Raw genomic sequence first — 26,923 nt, 5'->3', positions numbered from 1 at the left:
GACCCGTCTTATCCATGTTGCATGATGCTCCTTGCACCAGGCATCCAGTAAATATTACATTGGAATTTCCACTGCACTACTCCGATTGAGATTTTGATCACTTCATACCTGAATTGTTTCACAGTCTTATTATTTTTTCCTTAATTCACTCTTCTCTGTACCACTTCTATCCATCGTGTATAAATTTACCAACATTTATAAAAATCTTACTCAAAAACCTTCCTGAGTTTTATTTATAAGGGTACAATTTGATTCTCATGCACCTAATGCTGAGCCAACTGCTTAGGCCCACACCATCTATCTGTTATTTGCTACTCCACTTGGGGAAAAACAACCACTATTTCTGCTGGACTGTTTTCTTCCTCTTGCTGCCGTTCTCCTCCCAACACATCTGCGAGTTCTTTGACTGGTTTATGACTCCCACACCCCTGCTCCAGCAATTTAAATCTTACACATTTTTTAAGATCGAGCTTAACTCCCATTCCTAAATATCGCCTTGAACTCTGTACCTCCACCATTCTTTTTTCTCAAAAACTTTGTATACCTTTTATTCCTGAGGCATCTTCTCCAGAAAGTTATATAGGGCAGGGGGACTGTTTTATACTATTCTGTCTTACACAAAGCACCTTTCGTTGTTGTTCATGGTTTTTATTATTCATATATTAATACTTAATGAATGGGACTCAGCTGTCCTGCCCGGTACCTCACCCTGCTTCCCCTTATTTCCATCTAATTTCTAAAACTACACTTTTTGAAAGGCTGTGAGGCTTTTTGTCCTATTGTGGTGAACTCTCCTTTCTGTGCTTACTGTGCTGTTTCTAGTCCCTATTTTCCAGATAAAAATAACCCAGGCCAATATGGCCTAAACTATTTTTAACTGCAGTTACGGGGAGAAAGGTCTGCTGTGAAGGTGGAATGAAGTCTCATGCCATTGTCTAGGCCCAAAATCAGTTGATCAGGTTACAGATTGTGGTAGAACCCTGTACGTCCATGAATCTCAAGGGGAAGGGCCTGCGTGTCTTCCCTCCCTCGCCCCCACCAGTGGCATGAGACTCCCCAAGGAACAGGAGTCACTTCACAACAAAGCAACATAATAGACATGATGTTGAAAGTGACCTCTTGTATCCTCTTGTGCATGACCTAGAAGAGAGAAGCTTGTGGCTAATAAGCTGACACAGAGTTCAACATTGATACACATGATTCATGTACAAAGTAAAAATTTTCAAGAACAAAATTTTAAACTTCTAACATACCGCAGTTTTATTTTGGTTTTGGAACTATATTCAGAATTTCAAATAACATTAAAGGAGGTTTAAGAGTGATATTTAACAGAAGAGGGCGTGGGTTAAACAAGATGAGAAATACTTCTTTATAACCAGAAAACCTTTGACTATTAACCGCATTCAGGCATCTAATCAGCTTGGGGGAAACAGTTGATTTAACTGTTCGAAGAGGACACTGGTAGTGCAGATGATAGTAACTGGACAGTATAATGGTTATTTGAATTTGATCTTGAAATGCACTCAAACGTTTGTATGCTTAAAAAGAGTTGCACTTCCTAATTTTGCTGAAGTTTGGAACTTAAGATGTTTTCATTCTCTGAGAATGGTTTTTGGGTTGGTAAGGAAAGTAGCCTAAGATTTCATATTTACTGCAGATAATTTATGTGCAGAAGAATGGTTGTAGTTTTGGGTGCGTGTTACCCAGAGTACTTTGTATCAAATTTTTTGAGTAAAGAAAAATTGGGCTAAAAGTCATGTATGATAATAAAATAGCATCCCTTACCAAGAGCTTAGAAGTTTTTTTTCAAGGAATGATATAAGTTAGTGCTTCATAACTTTGTTTTGTTTCTGGACCCCTTTGGGAATCTAATGGAGGCTGTGTACCTTCTCACCCTAATAAAGAACATACACATAATGTTTTGCTTATAAAAAGGCCCATCCATAGACCCTACATTGAGAACACGTTACAAGAAAAGTTCTAAAGAATAAAACAAAAAACATTTTTAAGCATTTAATATCTTGTTATGGTAGAGTGAGGTTTCTTTCTTTATTCAGTTGCTCTTCTTCCCCCATGTCTATATAACTATGCTTTGGATTTTTCCCCCCATGGTAGTAGTCAGTTTAAGTTATAGAGACCCTGATAAAGGGATATACATTTTAACTTAAAACTAGTGGTATGTATGTATGGACTTCTGAAAGATGTTTGCCTCATAGAATCTGGATATAAAACAAAGCAAAGTTAACCAAGGTGGAAACCATGACCTTAGTACCTCTCCAAGCACATCTTGCTGGGTTAAACCTTGCTCTAGAATTCTAGGCGTGCAGTTCTGCCACGAAAGACTGAGAACCTTTATCACTAATGATTAACACTGGATTATGATTCTCTTTTTTTCTCTTCTCTTTATGCTGTCTTATTCCCTGCTCCCGTTGCATATGTTTGTTTGTGTTTTGCTTCTCTTTTGGTTTTTTACTTGTGGCATTTTAGTAAGATTAATTTAAATTTTTTAAAAATAAAAACCTTAGGTCACCTGGGTGGCTCAGTTGGTAAAGCATCCCCACTGTTGATTTCGGCTCAGGTCATAATCTCAGGGTTGTGAAATCAAGCCCCAGGTCCAGCTCCTCGCTCAGTAGGGAGTCTCCTTGTGATTCTTTCTCTCCCTCTCCCTTTGCTCCTCTGCTTGCATGTGCGTGCTGTCTCTCAAAAACAAAAACAAAACACCTTAGTAACAGTGCACCAGGGGCCCAGGAGTAGGGGTACTCTTACAAAAATGAAACTAGAATTCATATTGGTTGGTTTTATTTATATTAAAAATAGTTCCTATAATTGTTAGATCTGAAGCATTTAAAATAATGGTAAGGTATTTCTCTAATGTATACTTACTCTAAAGATTCTTGCAGGTGTTTCTTTTCTTTGTCTTAGAATTGTCTAGGGAAAGGGAGGACAGTGGGGAAAAGAGGTGATTGTTGACAGAAGCCAGGAATGGGAATAGCTGTGCTAGCCCTGCTCTGCTCTGGATTCTTGTCCTCTGGCTCTCTGAGCACTGAGCATGTCACTCAGCATCTCTCTCAGTCTTTTCATCTATGAAATGGGAATCATGTTGACCTAATTAGCAGGAGAAATAATGAATAATTGATTATTGTAAGAAGCTTTTTATTTATTTAAAAAAATTTTTTTTTAAAAGATTTTATTTATTTATTTGAGAGAGAGAGAATGAGAGACAGAGAGCACGAGAGGGAAGAGGGTCAGAGGGAGAAGCAGACCCCCCGCCGAGCAGGGAGCCCGATGCGGGACCCGATCCCAGGACTCCAGGACCACGACCCGAGCCGAAGGCAGTCGCCCAACCAACTGAGCCACCCAGGCGCCCCTATTTAAAAAATTTTTTTTTAACTTTTTTTTTTTTAAGATTTTTATTTATTTATTTGAGAGAGAGTGAGCAAGAGAGAGAGCGCGTGAGCAGGAGAAGGGGCAGAGGGAAAAGGAGAAGCATACTCCGCACCAAGCAGGGAACCGGACACCGGGCTCCATCCCAGATCCCTGGGATCATGACCTGAGCAGAAGGCAGATGCTTAACCGACTGAGCCACCCAGGTGCCCCTTAAGATTTTATTTTTAAGTAATCTCTGTACCCAACTTGGGGCTCAGACCCACGACCCTGAGATCAAGAGTTGCATGCTACACCAACTGAGCCAGCTAGGCACCCCTGTAAGAAGCTTTTTTTTAAAAGTGATTATACTTTTAGCTTTCAGCACCGCCTTATCCAATTGTTAGGATTTGGCTTGGCTGCCCTTAACTCTAGACCTTTGTTCTCTGTGCATTGTGTTGGTTAACATTAGTATCACAAGTTAAAGTTCAGTTTTAGATTCAGAATTCTTGACCTGTTTTTAATAGGATATCAGAACCTTATTTTTGTTTGTTTGCTTCATTTTAATTTTAATTCCAGTATAGTTAACATACAGTGTTCTGTTAGTTTCAGGTGTACAATATAGTGATTCAGCAGTTCTCTAAATTGCTGATAAATGTACCCTTAAATTCCCTTCATCTATTTCTGATAAATGTACTCTTAAATTCCCTTCATCTATTTCACCCATCCCCCCACTCACCCCCCTCTGGTGACCACCAGTTTGTTCTCTATAGCTACAGTTTTTGGATTTGTCTCTTTGTTTGTTTGTTTGGTTGGTTTCTTAAATTCCACGTACGAGTGAAATTATATGGTATTTGTCTTCTCTGACTGACTTACATCACTTAGCATCATTCTCTGGCTCCATCCATGTCCTTCAAATGACAAGATTTCATTCTTTTTATGGCTGAGGAATATTCTATTGTATATGTGTATGTGTGTGTATATATATATATATATATATATATATATACCACATTTTTTTTTTATCCATTATCTCTCCATGGATACTTGGGCTGCTTCCATAATTTGGCTATTGTAAATAATGTTGCAGTAAACATAGGGGTGCATGTATCTTTTTTTTTAATGTATTTATTTATTTGAGAGACAGCAAGAGTGAGAGAGATCACAGAGGGAGAGGGGAGAAGCAGGCTCCCCGCTGAGCAGGGAGCCTGATGTAGGGCTGGATCCCAGGACCCTGGGGTCATGACCTGAGCCTAAGGCAGACACTTAACCAACTGAGCCACACAGGCGCCCCAGGGTTGCATTTCTCTTTTTGAATTAATTTCTTTGGTATTCTTTGGGTAAATACCCAGTAGTGGAATTACTGGATCATATGGTAATTCTGTTTTTAGTTTTTTGAGGAACCTCCATACTGTTTTCCATAGTGGCTGCACCAGCTTGCATTCCCACCAAAAGTGCACGAGGATTCCTTTTCCTGCGCATCCTTGTCAACACTTGCTGTTTCTTGTGTTTTTGATTTTAGCCATTCTGACAGGTATGATGTTATATCTCATTTTAGTTTTGATTTGCATTTCCCCGATGATGAATGATGTTGGGCATCTTGTCACATGTCTGTTGGCCATTTGTATGCCTTCTTTGGAGAAGTGTCTATTCACATCTTCTGCCAATTTTTTAATTGGATTATTTGGGGGGGGTTTGATGTTGAGTTATATAAATTCTTTACATATTTTAGATACTAACCCTTTATCAGATATGTCATTTGCAAATACCTTCTCCCATTCAGTAGGTTGTCTTTTAGTTTTGTTGATTGTTTCCTTCACTGTGCAGAAGCTTTTTATTTTGATGTAGTCCCAGTAGTTTATTTTTGCTTTTGTTTCCCTTGCCTCAGGAGACATATGTAGAAAAATGTTGCTATGGCCAGTGTCAGAGAAATTACTGCCTGTGCTCTCCTCTAGGATTTTTATGGTTTCAGGTGTCACATTTAGATCCTTAATCCATTCTGAGTTTATTTTTGTGTATGGTGTAAGAAAGTGGTCCGGTTTTATTCTTTTGCAGGTAGCAGTTCAGTTTTCCCAACAACATTTGCAGAACCCTGTTTTTAATTAAAACAAATCTCTTGTTGATTAAGCAGTTGGCACATAGCCTTGGCACTGCGAAAAAAGAAATAGTCAGTTGATAAGGGCATCTTGCACTGAATTTCAGATTGTTGTATTACACCATGGGTCATGAAATAACAGACCAGGATACCTTGATCAAAGGATTTCTCTCTTGCCCCCCTCTTCCCCACTCCTACCCTGCTTTCACCTCCCTTCACCACCCCCATATCCTCTTAGCAAAATGAAGTCAGATGACAATGAATATTTTATTTATTATTAATTTAATTATTTAAGGTGCATTTTAAAAATTGAAACTCTTGGACATTAATTTTAAAAGCTAGTCATGCATATAAATAAGCTAGTGCCCATAAAACAATTGGATTAGACCTCACACAAATGAGTTTATACTTATTTTATAGTTTTTATTGATGTACACATAAATTAGATTGTTTCATAATTTGTTGGTAGTACTTAGTATTTCTTTTATTTGCCGTATAGTCTATAACTTAATAGGAGGCTTTTAAATTCCTAAAAGTTAATTCTTCCCTAAAATGATGGGGAGTGTTTGGGGTTAGCTATTTTTCAGCTGTGCTTTGTGGCTGAAATTTTACCTTTACCTTTAATATATCATCATCTTGTAGTTGATCATCAATTCATAGAATTACTTTGGTGTCTGTGCTATTGAGTTTGACTCATGATAATTGTGCTCATAGTGAAAAATGCATTTTAAGAAGCCTTTGTTGCCCTTAAGAAATTGCTTGTAAGTTCCACACTTTTTTTCTAAAGTTGATTGTTCTTAACATTGTTAACAGTGGAAACATGAAACCCTTGAGAAGTCAGCTCTACATATTATAATATGTAGCTCTTTTTATGTCGACACTGGATAAGATCATTTTAGTCATTTACAAAAAAAAATTAAGCTTATATGAAAATAAGTAATGATAAGGGTGCATGTGTGGCTCCACCCATTAAGCGTCCGACTCTTGATCTCAGCTCAGGTCTTGATCTCGGGGTGGTGAGTTCAAGCCGTGCATTGAGCTCTGCGCTAGGCGTGGAGCCTGCTTATAAGAAATAAAAAAGAAGGAATGGAAGGGCAAGTGAAGTTAAACTGCATGAATCCATAACTGAATTTTTCTTACAGAAATATATCTACCTAGGTATTATATAGAAGAGTGATTGCTTTGAATTATACAATAGTTTAATAATTTAATATAGCTTAAACACTTGGTAATTTTAGTTATTGCTGTCTATTTTTAATTTGAGAGGGAGAGAGTGCATGCTGACGCGCATGTGAGTATGTGGGGTGGGTGGAGGGGCAGAGGGAGAGGGAGAGAGAATCTTCATGCAGACTCCGTCATGAGTGTGGAGCTCAGTATGGGGTTCCATCTCGACCCCGAGATCATGACCTGAGCCAAAATCAAGAGTCTGACACTTAGGGGCTCCTGCCTTTGGCTCAGCTCATGATCCCGGGGTCCTGGCATCTAACCCCATGTTGGGCTGGCTCCCTGCTCAGTGGGGAGTCTGCTTCTCCCTCTGCCTTTCCTCCTGCTCGTGCGTGCTCTCTCACACAAATAAATAAAGAAAATCTAAAAAAAAAAATAAAAGCCTCCCAGGTGCCCCAGTTGCTATCTTTTCAGTTTGGGAATTGCATATATATCTGAACTGTAAAAATCTTATATATGGAAAAACAGTTGCTGCTTTGTTTGTGACTTTATATGTTTCTGATTATAAAAATAATACAACGCTTGGAAATATATGAAGCAAAAACTGGCAGAATAGAAAAGCAATAGACAAATTAAAAATTACAGGTGAAGATTTCAGTACTTCCTTCTAGTCATTGTTATAACCAAGAAGAAGAAAATCAGTAAGGATATAGAAGACTTGAACACTGTGAACCAACTTGACCTAATTGACATCTGTTGAACACTCCTCAAAATGACCGAATGAAACACATTCTTTGCAAGCACACCTGGGACATCACTGGAATCGACCATATGCTTAGCCATAAAACACGTCTATCGATAAACTTGAAAGGATTGAAATCATTCAGAGTATATTCTTGGACCACAGTGGAATTAAATTGTAAATAAATGATAGAAATCTTGCAAATCCCACATCTATGGCAATTTAACAACACATTCCTAAATCATCTATGAGCCAAATAAGAAATAGATGTAGACATCTAGGTCGATGGACAGGATTAAGAGTCCAGAAATAGACCCATATTTAAAACATCAATTGATATTTTTTGTTGTTTTTTTACAAAGATACTAAGGTAATTCAATGCAGAATAGTTTTTTTGTTTTGTTTTAATAAATGGTGTTGGAGTACGTGGATATCTATCTGGAAAAATAAACATGACCCTTACCTCACTCCATACACAGAACTAAGTTCAGAATGGATCATTGACTTAAATGTAAGACCTAAAGCCATAAAAATTTTTAAAGAAAACGTAGGAGAAAATCTTGATCACCTTGAGATGGGCAGCGATTTTTCAGGACAAAACAAAAAGATGAACCATGAAAGAAAAAGACTAACAAATTGGACTCTAAACATTAAAGCCTTTTGCTTATAGAAAAACACCACTTAAAAAGAGATGATATTTTATCTCCTTTGGGGACAAAATATTTACAAAACAAGTATCTGACGAAAGACTTGTATCTGGAATATATAAATTTTTTTTAGATATAAACCTATATTATAATCTACATATACGGAGATAAAAGAGGAAAGAAGTAACCACTGTTAATGCCTTGATATTCCTTTTTTCCTCTCTGAGTTGTGCTGTTATGGCTATTTATTTCTTTATAATTTGCTCTTAAGTTTTTGTCACTTAGCTTCTGTTTTCTTTTATTAGAAATTATTTTTAAAGGCAAAGTTCAGTGGTCAGGGTGATTCATTGGATGATAGAGTCATGGAGATAGATAGGTCAGTGATGGCTCACTTATGTAGCAACAAAGAACTGGTGGAGAAAACCACACTGTGTTTTCCATTCTCCCATAAATGTGTCTGTCTCTCTTTTTTCCTCCTTGGTGGTAGGTAGGATCTAGTTCCTTGCGGACTGTTGGACTGAAAGCCATAGTTCCTCATTGGCTGTTAGATGGAGGACTTTCTCCTTTCCTTGACCTTTTATAGGGTAGGAAACACGACAGAATTTCACAATATGGCAGCTGGCTTCCCTCAGAGTGGGCAAGTAAGAGAGGGAGAAAGGTATAACTATTTCTTACAACTCAAAAATAAGAAGTGAAACAACCTAAAAGAGGCAAAAAATTTGAACAGATATTTCACAAAAGAAGATACATAAATGACCAGAGTCTATGAAAAGATTCTCAGCATTATTGGTTGTTAGGGATATGAAAATTAAAAGCGCAATGAGATAGCACTGTACCTACACTAAAATGGCTAAAATTTAAAATATTGGCAATAGTAAATTTTGGTAAGGATGTTGCACAACTGGAATCCTCATATACTGATACATTCATTGTGGGAGTGTAAAATGGTACAGCCACTTTGGAAAACAGGTCAGCCATTTCTCAAAAAGTTAAATATAGACTCATCATATGGCCCTAAGTATCTTAAGTATTCACTCCTCTGTATCTACCAAAAGAAATAAAAACCTGTCCACACAAAGACTTGAGTAATTATTCATTATAGTCAAAAATAGGAAACAACCCAACATTCCATCATGTGGTGACTAGATAAGATGTGATACATGATGCAGTGGTATCCTATTCAGCCATAGAATGAAATGAACTGTACTCTTTGGGGCAACAACATGGATGAATCTCAGAAACATTGTGCTAAGTAAAAGATTGTACCATAAATTATTTAACTAGCTCCTTGTGGTAGAAGTTTGTGTTCTTTCTGGTATTTTGCTATGACAAGTAATTCTGCCTTAGATACCCTTGAAAATATCTAGTTTTTATAAGACAAATTTCCAGAAGTAGAACTGCTGGGTTAGAAAAGATTTTTATATACTTACATGGCCAACATTACTGAATGCTTATGTACAACCACAATTGTAAGTACTCTTTCTACCCAGATTATCTTGTTTAATTCTCCCAACAACCATATTAAGGTGTAGGTACTTATTTTCCTCATTTTTTGGTTGAGGAAACTGAGGTACAGAAAGGTTGTTGTTGTTTTTAAACTTGTTTCAGATCACACAACTAGGAAGTCACAGAGCCAGGGCCCAAATCAGGATAGTGTGATTGCAGAGCTTGCCCTGGTTAAGACACGTGAAGGAGGGTTCTATTTATGCATGTTTTGAGGGTGCTGTATTTATTTTCAGGTCTCCTACTTGATCTTGCTCCGTGCATGACAGAAATTTCTTAATTTTAAAAAGTTGGGGAGAAGCCAAGAATTTATCAAATGAGTCTTTCTCCTTCCTAACTGAAATAATTTCAGAAATGCACCATTGGAATGTTGTTTAATTTCAACACAGACAAATTCATAGTCAAGAAAAATACCAACCATTCACTTAAAGGAACATTCTTTTGAGAGTATACAAATATAGTATACAGTTCTTTGAGCTGGTTTTTTCAATGTAAATCATAAAGAGTATCGATCAAATAGTAAGTTCATATTAACCTCAGACACTTAACCACGATCCTGTCTTCAAAAAGGCAGTGTGTGCCTAGCGTCCTCCAGGCATGTAAGCTTCACATCAGAATCACACTAGTGTCAGGGGCCCTCTGTAGAGCTTCTGAATCAGAGATTTTGATCCAGGGGGAAGGCCAGACAATTTTTTAGAACTTCATGGAGCTTCTAAGACACATTTGGGTCTGAGAAAACTGGTATAGAGCATACTTTTAATCGATAAGGGATCTTAGGAATGCGATGTCTGATATATCAGATACCCAAAGGACATTTGTTGAATATTCTAAACACCTCTTAACAGCGAAAAGCTTGGCAAAGAAAAAAGTTGTTGCTAGTGAAAACGACTGGTTTACATTTTCTTGGTTGTATTAATCTTATAAATTGATATTCTCTCACCTTTTCCCCCATGGCTTCTACAAGTAGGTGATACCGTCTGCTTTTACTTGTTCATCATGTATTTATTCCTTAATCTCCCTGGTAATATGATGCGGGCCTTCCAAGCATTCGGGTAGACCCGGGTTTCACTTGCACCCCTGCCACGTATTAGCCGTGAGACCTCAGAACTTAACCTGAATCCTTTCCAAGCTCAGGTTTCTGATCTGTAAAACTGGGGTGATTCCTGTACCACGGGATTGCTGGGAGGAAGAGAGCAAACCCAGGGCCCGGTACAGGGTCTGTGCATGTGGTTGCAGAGTAAATGGGCCCTGCTGTCCTGCTGCCATCTCCAGCTTGTCTCATCCCCTTGCACTCACCCAGTTTTCTTCAGGTTTCATCACATAACTGTGGCCCCTTAATGCTGTTTGTCTAGTCGGATTTCCTTCTCGCACCGTGAAGGTGTGCTTCCTGTAGGTCTTAGTGATATTTTAGAGGTTTCATATCTGATCTCAACTAATCTTCTGTCATCTTCCCTCTGAAACTTTATCCTGTGTCCCATTTTAAAATCCATGGTCTTGACGTCCTCCACGTCACAGTACTACTAAGCCTTGAGTTGATTTGTGCTCCTGGTCTGGCTCTGGTTCTTCCCAGTGTAGGTTCCATTCTCACCCACACCGAGGTGCAAGCTGTGTTTGACCTGCAGTCCTCACTACTGTATTTAGACCTGCATTACCTTGTTTTTCCCAGTAGCCACAAATGTCATCTCCCCACCTCCATTATTCCTTGTCCTTCCTAATCTATTTTTTACATTCATTTTTCCCTTCTCAGAGTCCTGTTCCTAAAGTGGGAGATCAGCAGATTTTCCCCCCAAAGGGCTAAATAGGTATTTTAGGTTTTGTGGTCCATGTAGTCTTTGTTGCGACTACTCAAGCTCTGCTGTTGTAATGGGAAAGCAGCCTTAGACGGTGTGTAAGTGAATGTGGCTGTACTTCAGTGAAACTTAGAAAACAGGTGGTGGGCTAGATCTGGCCCACAGGCCAGAGTTTGCTGATTCCTGTCCTAAATGACAGCTCAGATTATTATCTGTGCTTGCTTACATGACTTCAGGCATTCAGTAGCTTGAAAAATGGAGCCTGAATTCCTTAGTGCAGAGTATGTAAGATCTGCTATTATGTGGCCTTGATTTCACTTTATTTTTCTGTACTCCTCATCATGCATTCTTTATTTTATTTTTTTAAAGATTTTATTAATTAGAGCGTGTGCGCATGTGCATGGGTTGGGGGGGCAGAGGGAGAGGGACAAGCAGACGCCCTGCTGAGCGGGGGACCCGATGCGGGGCTCAATCCCAGGAATTGTGAGATCATGACCTGAGCCAAAGGCAGACACTTAACCAGTTGATTAGGACATGCCATGGTGTATTAGGGCATCTCATGGTTCTTTTTTTGGTCAAGGTCCTAGAGTAAGCACTCTGTATATCCTTCTTTTTTTTTTTTCCCCCTCCCTCCCTCCCTAATGACCACTCTATACAGTATTTCTTCAAATGGTTTTCTTTTTTAATAATTGATTGCAAGGTAGGACAGTCATCCTAGTGCCCCACTTCCTTACCCTTCACTAAAATATTTTGGTTTTAAGTGTTCTGCTTCCCACCATTTGGAGAAGAAAAATGGGATGCAATTGCACAGACTCCAGAAAGACTGGTTCTTATAGCAGCTGCTCTGAGTAATAGCTCCTAACTCTTAGATGCCACCAGATGCACGTGTTAGTGATATGGTGCTATATGGAAGTTCTTTGGGAAGGTGGCTTTAGGTCTGATGAGCCTGTCAATTTCTTCAGAACATGTTTTGACCTCCATAGAGTAGGATACTATTTTCCCTGTCTCATCTCAGCCTTTCAGAGTTCACTCGGTGATGAAGGAACATCTCTGGCCCTGTATGTCTTCCTTAGGGCTTGGAGGCATTCTACATCAGCTTCATGGGCGCATCCCTTATGGGGCCTTGGAAATCTTCCTGGCAATATTCTAATTCTTTAAGTTAAATATTTTTTAGTCCTTTTTCTAGACCTGTGCTGGGACATATATAAGTAAAACACAGTCCTACTCTTAACAGTCCTCATGGTCAAATGCAGGGATCTGTAGACTTTCCCAAAGGGCCAGATAGTATTTTAGGCTTTGTGGGCCACGTGGTCTCTGTTGCACCTCTCAGCTCTGCTGTTGTACTTTTTTTTTTTTTTAAGATTTTATTTATTTAGCAGAGACACAGCGAGAGAGGGAACACAAACAGAGAGAGGGAGAAGCAGGCTTCCCGCTGAGCAGGGAGCCTGACCTGGGGCTTGATCCCAGGACCCCGGGATCATGACCTGAGCCGAAGGCAGACACTTAATGACTGAGCCACCCAGGCGCCCCCCTGCTGTTGTACTTTGAAAAGAGCCCTAGATGATACATCAATGACTGAACTTGGTTGTGTTCCAGTAAAATTTTATTTACAAAAACTGAGGGGCCAGATTTGCCTTGCAGACCATAGTTTGCCAACCCCTGGCCTAGTGGCATTGTGCCAAAGGGTATTTTGAAACCACAGGTAACCAGTGTATCTTCCTTGAGTGTCAGTTTTACTCCATTATCATGTGGAAAAAGTTAAGTAGTTTTAATTGGTAAGTAATTTAGAAGATTCTCTTAATAACATAAGTAGCTACCCATGGCCTAGAAAATTGAAAGGACTATTTAAGATGAAACTGAGCCTTGCAAAAAGTATCTTGTTTGTGGTGAGCTTCTTAGATCTGTATCTGCAACTTACTGTGGTTTGTTGGAAAAGCTGAAAATTGCTGCTAGGCATTGGAGCCGTTGAAGGATTGAGAGGAAGGCAGTGACACCAGATTTTAATTTTAGACAGCTAACTTGGGTGGGGCACCGAGGAAGGTTTAGAGCAGGCAGGACCCGGCCATCCTGGAGGCAAGGAGACGAGTTAGGAGGCTGTTACAGGAATCCAAGCAAAAGATAAGGACCTCTTTTTTAAGATAGAGGTAACAAAGATGTAGAGATTCAGACAGATCGGAGACAAAGCAAGGATGTTTGGTTTGATTGATTGTGTCGGGGAAGGGACATGGAGAAGGGAAAGGAAAGGGTATATGAAGAAGAGCCACCTGAAGGCCAGGGAAGACAGGCAAGTAAGGTGTTTTGGCATAGTTGAGCTTACTTTGCCTGTGTACTGTACACACAAGGAGAAGTTGGTTTTGGAGGTCGAAGACTCCAGAGAGCCGTCTGGAATGTGGTGGATGGCATATGGATAGTAGCTAAAACCACAGGATCCAGTGCAGCCTCTGAGGGAAGAGTTTTACACAGCAAAAGTAATGCTAATCACAGAAGCCTTAGGGGAAACAATACTTCATTGGTGGAGAAGGGGGGGCAGGTAGTATTGGAAGGAAAAGAAACCAAGGAAGAATAGAGGTACAAGAGGAAGATTGGTAATGTCAAACACAGCAAAAGGGGCTTCATTAGCATTGGAACTGGAAGACATGTATTGCTTTTATTAAAAAGGGAGGAGGGTGTAATTTGGGACTTTGCCCATGGCAGTTTTACTGGAGTTGTGAACTGTCAGAAAGCAGTGAGTTGAGCAGGAATGGTGGAAGTGAGAGCTGGCAGGGAGGGCCAGACCAGCCTTCTCAAACTGTAGTGCTGTCTTAGTCACTCGGAGAACTTGGGAAAGTGGTCTTGAGTCAGTGAGTCTGGGGTAAGACTTCAGCTTGTGCATTTCCAACCACCTCCCCAGCAGCGGCAGTGCTGTTATTCTGAGGACTGTCTAGACCACAGGTCCCTAATTGTGCATCGAGGGCCCCCCAGGGCACTGCAGCAGACTCATAAAGAGTGCCTTGGAATATTTTTTAAATTTCAAGGGAAATACGGCAACATCTCTTGGATGGTACAGTATTAAATCACTGTATTCCTTTCCTTGATGTCATACCTTTGGAACCTGGGTTTTTAGTGCTTGTTCTGATTAAAAAAAAAATGTAAGTACCACCTAAAAATAACCGTGAAGCAGGAAATGAGGCTGTTGTGTCCAATCTGATTCCAGGGTTGGAAAAGTTACACAGGGCTGCCAAGGTACAAAATTATTAGGACTTTCATACCTGCCAAGTGGTTTGGTGCGTACTGCTTAATCAAGAGAGCTAATAGGTATTTCTTATGGCTTAGAAGTGTCATGAAAAAAATTGCTGAGACATTAATTACTCTGTGCACCAAGATAGTCTGAGAACCACGGACATAAACTGTACTTCATAGAAACTGTGGAGCCAAGCAGTTGAAAACATTGGATGGCAGCTAATAGAGGAGCAAAGGAGGGTTTGTTCTAAAGTAGAAGAGACAGGTATGTTCAGTGCTGGGGCAAGGAGCAGCTGACAGAGAAGTAGATGTGAAGATACAGGGGTAAAGATGTTGACTTGGAGTAAAAGGTCTCTGAGGAGATGGAACAGGATGGACTATAGAGCCTGCTTTTCTAAATGTTGCTTCAAACCAGCAGCATTGTTTTGTTGGGAAAAGTGCAGAATCTCAGGCCCTAACTTCAAACCTCCTGAATCAGAATATGGATTTTTAATAAGATCCTTGGGTGGTTTGTATGCATGTTAACATTCCAGAAGCGCTGTAGGAGGCAGGATTACCCCTACCTAGGAGAAAGGACACCTCCTTTATTTATTCCATCACCACACTGTGTATCTTGTACACACCAGCCATTCTGATTAACAGAAATGAGATGATGGGGCTTTTACATTTAGATGCATGGGAGTAAGAAGCTGAGGAAGTTTCTTCCTGGTTGCCTTAATTACCTCAGATAAATAAGGAACATCTCCATTAGTGAATTAAAAATTGGGGCTGAAATAATGGCTGAGACAGCCTGCAGTGGTGCTCAGTAACTTGGGTATAGCTACAAAGATTGGATTCATTTAAATTTGCTAGTTTGCAGGGTGAGGTGAAGGAAAACATAAAGAGGGCTGGCAAGACATCTGTCCTGGATCTGGAAAGAGATGAAGCCAAAAGGAGAAAGATGAGAAGGAGGGGTAAGAGGATGGGAGGTCTCCTTGAAAAGCCAATGAAAAAGTCACACATCCTGGAGTGGGAGGGGTCCTGCCCTTATTCTTACCACCAGGAAGAGGAACATTCTTTCCTGTCAGGCTACAGAGATTTAGCGGGACTCAGTGATGGATTGGCTAACAGGGAAGGAGGATCAGTCTAGAGTGACTCCTAGGATCCCAGGAACACATTCTCATTCATTGGTGAAGAATTGATCTCTAATGAGGGGTTTTTTTTGAGGCAGGGGGAGTAATGGGGCAGCGTGGAGATAGGTTAAGATGAGATTTGGCAATGTTAAATTTGAGGATGGGGGACTATGTAGGTGGAAATGGCTAAACCACTGGAAATATAGATGTGGAACTCAGGTCAGATATGAAGATCGATCTGAGATCAATGATACATTAATAGCTTCTACCAGTTGAGTGTTAATCCCTGTCAGGTGGAAGACTGAGCAGTTTATAGGCATTGTCACATTTATCCTCTGCAACCCGTTTTATTTTTTTTTAAGTTTATTTATTTATTTATTTAAAGATTTATTCATTTATTTCAGAGAGCAGGGGGAGGGACAGAGGAAGAGGGAGAGAATGTGCAAGTAGACTCCCCACTGAGCGCAGAGCCCCACGCAGGGCTTGATCCCAGGATCCTGAGATCATGACCTGAGCTGAAACCAAGAGCCAGATGCTCAAGCGACTGAGCTACCCAGGTGCCCCTATTTATTTATTTTATTTTTAAGTAATGTCTATATCCAACGTGGGGCTTGAACCCACAACCCTGGAGATCAAGAGTAGCATGCTCTTCTGACTGAGCCAGCCAGGTATCCCTTTTAGGAACCCTTTGAGGCAGGTATCAAACCACTTCACAGATGAAGAGGTAGGCTTAAACAAACTGCCCATGGTTCACATGTTCAGTGAGTGGTAGAACCAGGGTTAGAAACCAGATGTTGCTGATTTCAAATCCATGCCCTTCATGGCAGAGCTCTACTACATCCTTGGTCACCAGCTTAGTCTAGGTGGTGACTGGTACCAAATGTGTTAGATCTCAGATGCAAATGTCAACAACAAAATGAAAAATCCCTAGGCTTGAGCAAACCAAAAAAGATTGGTCCCTATAACTGTAGATCCTAATGATCAACCCTCTGACACAGTTGGAACCAAGGGTGCAAATAATACCATCAAAACTTGCTCTCTCGGCTCTTCTTTTCTGTTACTCTCTTGCAAGCTTTCTTCATGTGACAGCAAGTTGGCCCCAATAGTTTTAGATTTTCATCCTAGAGATGTACATAGGAAGAGAGTCTCTCTTTACCAAGGGCTCCAGATAAAATCCTGGAGTTGCATCCCATTGGTTCCGATTGGCTTGGGTCATGTGCCCATTTCTGAACTAGTCTCTGACTAGGCTTGATACACTCACCCCAGAGGGTAGAGAGTGAATCTCACCCAAACAAGATTGAGAACCACAGGTCAGGGTTGCCCAAGGACGAGGGGCAGTGGGTACTGGGAAAACAAAGGCAAATGTTAGCACAGGGGCAGAGAGGACATCCTCCTGTGTCATCAGTGTTTGAGGGGCAGACTGGCAGTGATGCGAATAGCTCACGTTTATTGGATGTTTACTGGGTACCAGGTGCAAAATGCATTCTATTTTTAATCCTCATAATATCCCTTTGGGGTGTATACTGTTGTTATGCCCACAGAGAGATTATAAGTAGTGGAGCTGAGATTGAATCCATGCTGGCCAACTCTAAACCTTGCTATATTTGATCATTATACTGTATGTTGTTTTACCCTGTCTGTAGCACCATAACATTTGTAGTTTTCTCATTGTATTTTCACATTTTGTACATTAAAGTTATAGATTTATGGTGAGTGAAAGCATAGTGAATCAGACAGATCTAGGCCACCATTTGGTCTATTTAATATGCATAATAAATAATTTATATGACTTAAATAACATTTACCTTAAGTGTTAGAGTCGAAATTGCTTGTTTTTTTTTTTAATTCTTATTCTTTCTGTTTTGAAATGTTTTGTGTTTTATAGTTTCGTGTTATAGTGACTTTTTATATTTAGCCCTAGTACTCTTTTTTTAAGACTTTATACCATCCTTGAATATATAAAATTGTAGTTGAATTTTTGCATTTTAGTGTGTCTCCAGAAATTATGATAATTTTTAGTTATTCTCGGTTTGTTTAGCCTTCATAACAATAGTTTCAAAATCTTACCCAGTAGTTCTATAAATCCTTTTAAAAAATAAAAAAAGAAGCTAGGGGGCCTGGGTAGCTCAGTCGGTTAAGCATCAGACTCTTTTTTTTTTTTAAGATTTTATTTATTTATTTGACAGAGAGAGACACAGCGAAAGAGGGAACACAAGCAGGGGGAGTGGGAGAGGGAGAAGCAGGCTTCCCGCCGAGCAGGGAGCCCGATGCGGGCCTCGATCCCAGGACCCTGGGATCATGACCTGAGCCGAAGGCAGACGCTTAATGACTGAGCCACCCAGGTGCCCCAAGCATCAGACTCTTGATTTAGGCTCAGGTCATGATCTCAGGGTTGTGGGATGAGCCCCCACACGGGCTTCCCACTCAGTGGGGAGTCGGCTTAAGATTCTCTTTTTTTCCTCTCTCGCTGTCCTCCCTGCCGCCCCACTCTTCCACTCTCTCTCAAAAAAATTTTTTAGGGGCACCTGGGTGGCTCAGTCGTTAAGCGTCTGCCTTCGGCTCAGGTCATGATCCCAGAGTCCTGGGATCAAGCCCCGCATCAGGCTCCCTACTCAGCAGGAAGCCTGCTTCTCCCTCTCCCACTCCCCCTGCTTGTGTTGCTGTCTCTCTTGCTATCAAATAAATAAGTAAAATCTTTTAAATTAAAAAAAATTTTTTTAAAGCTAATTAGTGCTACCGCAAGGCTTTTATTATCAAAATAATTTATTCTGAGGTTACCCTGTTTGTTTATTAGAATTTGGTATTCACAAAATTAGAAAATAATAGCTTAATGTGTCTTTAATGTGGTATTTTAAGCAATAAAACCTGGTGTTTTGTAGTGACTAATAAAGTGAGTTTTTAGAATATAAAAGTTACTACTGTTTAACTTTGGCACCCATTATTTTTGGACTTTGTGATGCCAGTTATATTTCCTTTAATCCTGTTTGAAATGTCTACTCAGTGTCATTACAAAAGAAGCAATGTAGGTTTGGAAATCGATTGGGAAACCCAGATTTTTGTCCTTGGGGATTCCCATGTCTAAAGAGTTTGGGCCAGACCTTTAAGGTCTCTTACAGTTTTGAAATTCTAGAGTTTTTAGAATGCTTTGTCAGAAGTGTTGCCAGAAGGGGGGCGCTTGGATGGCTTAGTTAAGCATCTGCCCTCCACTCAGGTCATGATCCTGGAGTCCAGGGATCAAGCCCCACATCAGGCTCCCTGCTCAGCAGGGAACCTGCTTCTCCCTCTCCCTCTGTCTCTTCCCCCACTTGTGTTCTCTCTCTCTTTCAAATAAATAAATTAATTAAATATTTTAAAAAAAGTGTTGCCAGATGGAACCATTATGGTCTTCAAACCAGATTGAAAGACTGTATAGTCCAGGTTCCTTATCTTAGAAATAAAGAAACCTGGCCCAGACAATGTGATAGATCTCCTTGCGCTTTATGGCAGGTGCATGGAGCAGGGACAGAGTCTTTTCCACAGCTCCTCTTTCCTTGCAACAGTTGTACCACGTTGAAGACTGCTAACATTCATTTATTTGATTAAGGAAACATTCATGTTGTTAGCTGCCAAGATGTGTAAATGCAGGAATGTGTATGAAAAGCCATATAGCATGGAGGCTCTAAAGTGGGCTACAGAGTCCAAAAGACCTGGGTTCTCAGTCTTGCTGACCACTTAGATCTGCGGCCTCATGTAAACTAGCCATCCTAAGCCTGTTTCCTTGTCTGTAAAGCGAGGCTGGTAGAAGTAGGCATTTTATATAGTTGTGGGGAGGATTAAATGAGATAACAAAGATTATGCTTAGCGTAGTGCCTGGCGTAAGGCTCTCTCAGAGATGATGATGAAGGTGTTCATGAAAGAGAAAAGCAATTAAGATTTACAGAACACTTCCCTTTTTTGTCTTATTTAACTCATAGCCCTGTAAGTAGATGGTGATAATCCTAATTTTTCGAATGAGGACACGGCTCTGGAGGCTTGGGACTTACCCAGCGCCCCATAGCTGTCGGTCATAGCTGCCATTAACCTGCTGCACAGGCAGTGTTTTTAAGCACTTTTTGTGTACTAGTTCATCAGCAATGCAGGTATACCGTTGTTATTTTCACTTTACGGACAAGGGAAATCAGGCACAGAAAAGTTAAATAATTTGTCCAGAGTGACCCAGCCAGGAAGGGGCAAAGTTGGAGTTTGAGTGCAGGCAGTTGGCTTCAGATCCCAGTCTTCTTAATCTCAGTGTGCTTCCTTTATTTTGTGTGGCCTTTGGGGAAGGTAAAAGCCGTTTTGCAAACTGGAAAGCTCTACGTAAAATGTGGTGCTATTTTTATCTGACTCGGTCCCTGTATTCTGGAGATTATGGTCTACTGGGAATGTGTCTTCTCCAGGCTGAACCTATTCACATCCTGCCACTGTTCCTTACTAGACATTGCCCTCACCACTTTGGCCATTTAAAAAAAAAAATACTCTAATGTATCCCCAGAAATGAATAGGGCCTGAGTAGTACAGAATCTAGTCGAACTGTTTAATGTAGCTTAATGTGGCCGTAGCTTTTTAGCGACACAGTGGCTAGTTTAAATTTATGGTCAACCAGAACTCCTTGGTTTTTTGTTTTGTTTTGTTTTAAGATATCTTTTCTCCAAACCATCTTACCCCTTGCATAGTTTACTCCACATGATGAGCATAATACCTGTCTCGCAGGGATTCTGAGAGTTAAGTAAAAGCACGTAGTAATACCTTGGTGGTGGTTTTCCTGTAAAGTGCACTTATCTAAACTTCTCCTATTCAGAAAAGTTACACTGATAAATCCCTCCGTCTCTTCATTCAAAATCATTGATAAAAATGTAGATTAATTGGCTAGAGGCTAAAGAAAGTAGACTCTCCTCCCAGGCTGGCACCGGCCTACAGGTGGATTCAAAAAGAAGCGAACTATTAGATTGCACAACTCACATCTCACCATCTTATCAATCAAATATGGGAGGATTTTTCTTCAAGATTCTTTTAAATGTATCTGGTTGGTTCTTCATAATTAATTTACTTAAAATTCTCTCAAATTATATGCAAAAGTGGAGCCTCACCTTTAATACTTCGCCTTAAGACTTCTTGCAACATTCTCTTCAAATTCCAATCCTTATAGCAATGGTCCTCAGTTTTTATCTTAGGGCCCATGAGTCAATTTGGTTAGAGTCACTGGGCCCCACCTAGAACCAAAACACAACTTCCTCTTTTATAAACAGCACATTGATTATGCTAAGTGAAATAAGTCAAGCAGAGAAAGACAATTATCATATGGTTTCACTCATATGTGGAACATAAGGAATAACATGGAGGACCACAGGGGAAGGGAGGGAAGACTGAAGGGGGGCAAATCAGAGAGGGAGACAAACCGTGAGAGACTCTGGACTCCGGGAACCAAACTGAGGGTTTCAGAGGGGGGCAGGGTGGGGGGATGGGGTAGCCCAGTGATGGGTATTAAGGAGGGCATGTGTTGTGATGAGCACTGGGTGTTATATACAATTAATGAATCGTTGAACAACTACACCAAAAACTAATGATGTACTAAATGCTGGCTAACTGAACATAATAATAAAAAAACCCAGCACATTTAGACATAATACTGAATGACAGTCTGTAGAACTTCGCCTATAGTAGACTGACACGTAATGTTGATCAGATGAGCAGGGTAGATGAGTTATTAAGAGGATTCCGTAAACACTGTGACATAAAGACTGAGCCTGGGCCAGCAGAAAACTGTGGGTCAAAGAAGCAGGTGGCTCTGAAGAGCAGGGAGAAGCAGCAGAGTGGCCCACATGCTTGTTCTCGCCCATGGGAACGAGGCTTTGAGAGAAACACTGGAGGTTGCTGGTTCCTGGCACTATGCCTGAAAGTTAGTAGGTGTGAAGGCTTAGAGAACTTAACTTCTTAATGCTTGTTATGGAAATCTTATATTCTACTTAGGCTCTTCTCCTAAACCATTCACTAGGTATACTTAAACATTCTTTTCTAAAGTAGGCTCTATACCCAGCGTGGGGCTTGAACAACCCTGAGATCAAGAGTCACAGGCTCTACTGACTGAGCCAGCCACATGCACCTACCTGAACATTCCTTTTTTTTTTTTTTTAAAGATTTTATTTATTTATTTGAGAGAGAGAGAATGAGAGAGAGCACATGAGAGGGGGGAGAGTCAGAGGGAGAAGCAGACTCCCCGCTAAGCAGGGAGCCCGATGTGGGACTTGATCCCGGGACTCCAGGATCATGACCTGAGCTGAAGGCAGTCGCTTAACCAACTGAGCCACCCAGGCGCCCCCCCCCCCTTTTTTTTTTTAAGTTTTTTTGTTCTGGGGGTTTTAAAAATTAATTTATTTAAGTAATCCCTACACCCCACGTGGGGCTCGAACTCATGACTCGAGATTGAGTCCCATGTTCCTCTGACTGAGCCAGCCAAGCACTCCCCTACTTGACCATTCCTAAAAATAAGCTGTGCCAAGACCGAAAATAAAGCTATATGGTCCTGAATGAAAACCAGTCTGTTGGCATAACTTAGTAACTATGCTTCTTTGTGTACGTGTACACACATGCACATACGTACATAGTGTATGTGTGTTATTTTTGTCATCCTGTGCAAATGGAAGGTTGTTGAACTTCAGATTTATTTCTCATAACCTAGTAATACTTCTGTCAACTTTAATAAGATGGTAAAACTCAGCTTGTATTTTGTATTAAAGTGCAGATGATGTCTTTTCACGAAGGTCTTCAGATGCTCACCCGAGGCACTGCTGAGAAAGACACTTGGCAGAGCAGATCCAGAAGAAAAAATGATCAATAGATCGTATCAAAGTTGTTCAAGTTATTCTCTCCTTTCTCTCTACCCTTAATCATTAATTGATTTACTCAATAGAGATCTGAGCACCTGTGTTTGGCACAGATTAGTAAGATCTGCTTCATGTTCTATAGGAGTCCAAAATCTGATGGGGGAAACCCAGAAAATAAATATTACAAGGGTGTCTAGGTAGGGCGATTTATAAGAAATTCAGGAACTTTTCTAAGAATGATGCAAAAAGCAAAGAACATTAAACTTGTTCAAAGTGATAAAAGCAGAGTAGAGGTTAATGTTATTTGAAACAGGGCCATCATTATTTTCTGGGACCAGATCTGATGCTTGCAGTAACTATACTTCTGTGCAGTGGTATGAAGGCTCGGCGGAGTAAGCCCTTCAGCACTGTGACTTTCCCGCATCACTCGTGGAGGTGTGGCAGGACTGACATGAGATGCCTCATATGCAAGTTCTGTAAACTCAAGTTCTGTAAAAATACAAAGGCTGTGATTGGAACCTCTGTCAGTCACACCACAAACACTTTTCAGAGGTGTTTGGTTATGGGCCGCCTGGTGGCTCAGTCGTTAAGCGTCTGCCTTCGGCTCAGGTCGTGATCCTGGGGCCCTGGGATCTAGCCCCACGTCGGGTTCTCTGCTCAGCGGGAAGCCTGCTTCTCCCTGCTTGTGTTCCCTCTCGCTGTGTCTCTCTTTGTCAAATAAATAAATAAAATCTTAAAAAAAAAAAAAAAGGTGTTTGGTTATCTGCCTAGAAAGGGAGTTATGCTGTTGTTGTTGTTACTGTTATTATTATTGAAAAACTTCTTAAGGGTCTGATTTATATGTTTTTAATGAGCAGTCTTTTCAGCTAAGAAAGAGTCCTGATTCTCTGCCCATTTAAGTCTTAAACTGAAATAAGCATTTTAGCATTTATGGACTATCTCTCCAAAGCAGTAAGGCTAGGATGAAGTTGACACTTTCAGGTACTTCATTTGAGTGCATTCGTTCGTTTGGGGAAATTTTTATTTATTTTTTTAAAGATTTTATTTATTTATTTGACAGAGAGACAGTGAGAGCAGGAACACAAGCAGGGGGAGTGGGAGAGGGAGAAGCAGACTCCCCACTGAGCAGGGAGCCCAGTGCAGGACTCGATCCTAGGACCCTGGGATCATGACCTGAGCCCGAGGCAGATGCTTAACGACTGAGCCACCCAGGCACCCCTGGGAATTTTTTTAAAAATCAGCTTTTTGTTGTTGCATTGATTCTGCATCAAGAATAGCAAATTAAGAACAAAACACAAACATTCCTTTGAAGAGTACCCCACAAAAGGAAATAGTTGTGGTTTACCAACTCCAATACGAAAAGCAGACTGATGGGCGCCTGGGTGGCTCAGTTGGTTAAATGACTGCCTCAGGTCATGATCCTGGAGTCATGCATAGGGCTCCCTGCTCGGCAGGGAGTCTGCTTCTCCCTCAGACCCTCCCCCCATCATGCTCTCTTTCTCTCTCTCTCTCAAATAAATAAATAAAATCTTAAAAAAAAGCAGACTCATGACTTCATAGCTGTGCTTCAGAAATGTGCCTCACAGTCACCTGCCCAAGTGAATGAAAACTTTAAGAGTTGGTAATGTCACTTCCCTGCTCAAAACTCTTCAGTGGCTCCCTAGTACCCATAAGATAAAGTCCAAGTTAATCATCAAGGAACACTAACCTTCCGGGGAGTGGCCTTGGATATGTCCTGCCTCATCTGTCACACCCCTTGCCTGGTGCTTTGGGTTCCCCCTTGCTTATAGTTTACACACAGGACATGCATATGCACACACACTGTGCTCTCTGTTGTCTTTGTGACTTTTTCTTTTCCTGGAACATTCTCCCTGACCTCTATTGTCTGGCTAATTCACATTCTTCTTTCAAGACCCATTTTTCAAGAAGCTTTCTCTGACCCCAACTTCCCCTGCAATGGAATAATACTCCGTGCCTGGCCTGGTCATTTTCATTGTTGGCTGTGTTGAAATATCATTAGTTTTCCTCTCTGTCCCACTGGAATATAAGTTCTTTAAGAACAGGGACTGTCTTCCTAAAACTGTGCCTTACACATACCCTAACTGAACATGTTCAGAACTGAATCCCTGATCTCCCACATGCCCCCATCCTCAGGCTGTGCCACCTGTTGTCTTCATCTGTTTACAGTAATTACATTTTTCCAGCTTCTCAAGCCAGAATCTTAGAGTCTTAGAGTCATCCTCTCATACTCCATGCCAGTCTTTCTGGAAATCTGCTTATTCATCCAATCACTTCTTACCACCGTGGCCCAAGCAGTCATTGTCCCTCACCTGATTTAGTGCAATAGCCTTCTAAATAGTCTTTCACTCCTGCTAGCCTTCAGTCCATTTTCTGCACCAGGGGTCAGCAAACATTTTCTGCCAAGGGCCAAATGGTAAACATTTTAGGCTTTCTGGACCACACTGCCTCTATCATGGCCACTCACATGTACTGTTGTAACATGACAACAGCCATACAAAATGTAAACGAAGGAGTGTTCCAATAAAACGTTACTTCCAAGGACAGTTGGCTGTAGTTTGCCGATCCTTGCTCTACATGGCAGCCAGACTACTCAAAACCCGCCAGTGACTTCCCCTCCTGCTTCGTCTTTACAGTGGTCCCTGTCCCCACCCCTTGCCTCTCTGATCTCATCTTCCAATCTCCCCTGCTTTGCTCTCCTTTCCGGCCACACTGACCCTCCTTTTCCTCAGACATGTCAGGCACAAAGTGTGCATGGAACATTCACTTCCTCATCTCTTAACATTTTCTCAGATGTCAGCTTCTCAATGAGGTTGACCTGACAACTCTATTGATAATTATGCCCCAGCACTGTATTCTCCATTCCTGTTGTTTTCCCCCACAGTGTTGATCTTCTAACATAATATAAGAAGTACACCAAATGATTCTTACTGAACACATTTGGCTATACTGACTTATAAAACAAAGCTCCTCAGCAAGCCAGTAAGAGCCTCTTTGCCCCACCCCTGCCTGTCTTTCCTGCCCCATCTCCAGCTGCTCTGCACTGAGCATTTCCTCTCCCAACATTGTTTACCCATTTGCATTTCTCTCAAGGTGCCATATTTGTTCTTGCTTTTTGCAAATACTCTGTTCCCTTTACTGGGAGTCTCCCACTACTCTGGAAAACTTGTATTTTTATCCTTCAAAATTCTGCTCATTGGTCACTTTGCCCGCATAGTCTTTTCTTTTGTCTTTTTTTCTTTTAAGATTTTATTTATTTATTTGTCAGAGAGAGAGAGAGAGACAACAAGCAGGGGGAGTAGCAGAGGGAGAAGTAGGCTTCCCGCCGAGCAAGGAGCCTGATGCGGGGCTCGATCCCAGGACCCTGGGATCATGACCTGAGCTGAAGGCAGACGCTTCACTGACTGAGCCACTCAGGTGTCCTCGCATGGTCTTTTCTGACACCCGTTCCTAGGAGAGCATTCATCATCTTTGCTGTCTGGGTACCTTGTGTAAGACTGTGTATATCACACTGTCCTGGATGCTTTTCCATGACTTTCCTTGTTGTGACCCAACTTGAGCCAATTCAGTTGTTTGAGTATTAGGTTCTTTTAAGAGATACTGCTCATGTTTGCAAGCTACAGATAAGTGAGCACGATAGATCTACTCCCCCAAAACCTAACATCCAAAAGGCACATTACTATGAAAGCAAAACTCACACGGAGCTCTGCCACACATACAGAAATTTATTAGTCAGCAAGCACAAAAATAGTCTTACAAACTATTTTCTAAACTGCATAAAGTCCCTCCTCTCCATCCTTCTAGGAACTCTGGCAGGTACCTTTTATGAGAGTTTTATTCCAGGCAGAGTGCTAATCTGGTTGTAGGATTCAGTTTAACCTAGTTGGGATCAGACAACAAAATTCCCTTACAGGGAACTAATCACAGAACCAGCAGGAATCCCGAGGCCTAGGGTCCATTTCCAAAGAATATTCGCCACAGGTTTGTTAGATTCATATGTGTGCTCATAGAGGAACAGTGGTCCCCTTTGATACCTGTAGCCAAACCACATATCCTGAACACGACTCTTTTCTACTACTATAGTCATTTCTCATATCTTTTATGCGAATTACCATACCCTCTGGATTTGAGGAGAGAAGAGAAAACTGGACTTACCGTAGTGAGGTTTTTTTTGTTTGTTTTAGATTTTTTTTTTTATTCATTTGAGAGTGTGAGCGAGAGCATGAGCAGGGGGAAGGGTCAGGGGGAGAGGGAGAAGCAGACTCCCAGCCAGACGAGGGGTTGATCCCAGGACACCGGGATCATGACCTGAGCCAAAGACCAACGCTTAACCAACTGAGTCACCCAGATGCCCCTGGAGTGAGATTTTTTTATTAGCAGCTTCAACACTAACCAGTGATTGTGCATATCCAGTAGGGGTTTTGCAGATGT

General features: G+C 41.0%; 1 protein-coding gene and 1 non-coding gene across 4 annotated transcripts in view; both read left to right on the top strand.

The window, feature by feature from the left end:
* Positions 1-26,923, top strand: part of EGLN1 (egl-9 family hypoxia inducible factor 1) — a 59,151-nt gene that overhangs the window by 12,329 nt on the left and 19,899 nt on the right. The gene's annotated exons all lie outside the window — the stretch shown is intronic.
* LOC115943788 (small nucleolar RNA SNORD35) lies at positions 22,388-22,473 on the top strand. The gene has a single exon (XR_004078377.1). It is a non-coding gene; the product is annotated as a small nucleolar RNA SNORD35 (small nucleolar RNA).

Source organism: Leptonychotes weddellii, chromosome 6 (assembly GCF_054177405.1).
Source record: "Leptonychotes weddellii isolate Sample4059 chromosome 6, ASM5417740v2, whole genome shotgun sequence".
Classification (NCBI taxonomy): domain Eukaryota; kingdom Metazoa; phylum Chordata; class Mammalia; order Carnivora; family Phocidae; genus Leptonychotes; species Leptonychotes weddellii.
This window is presented reverse-complemented; position numbering and strand designations above follow the sequence as displayed.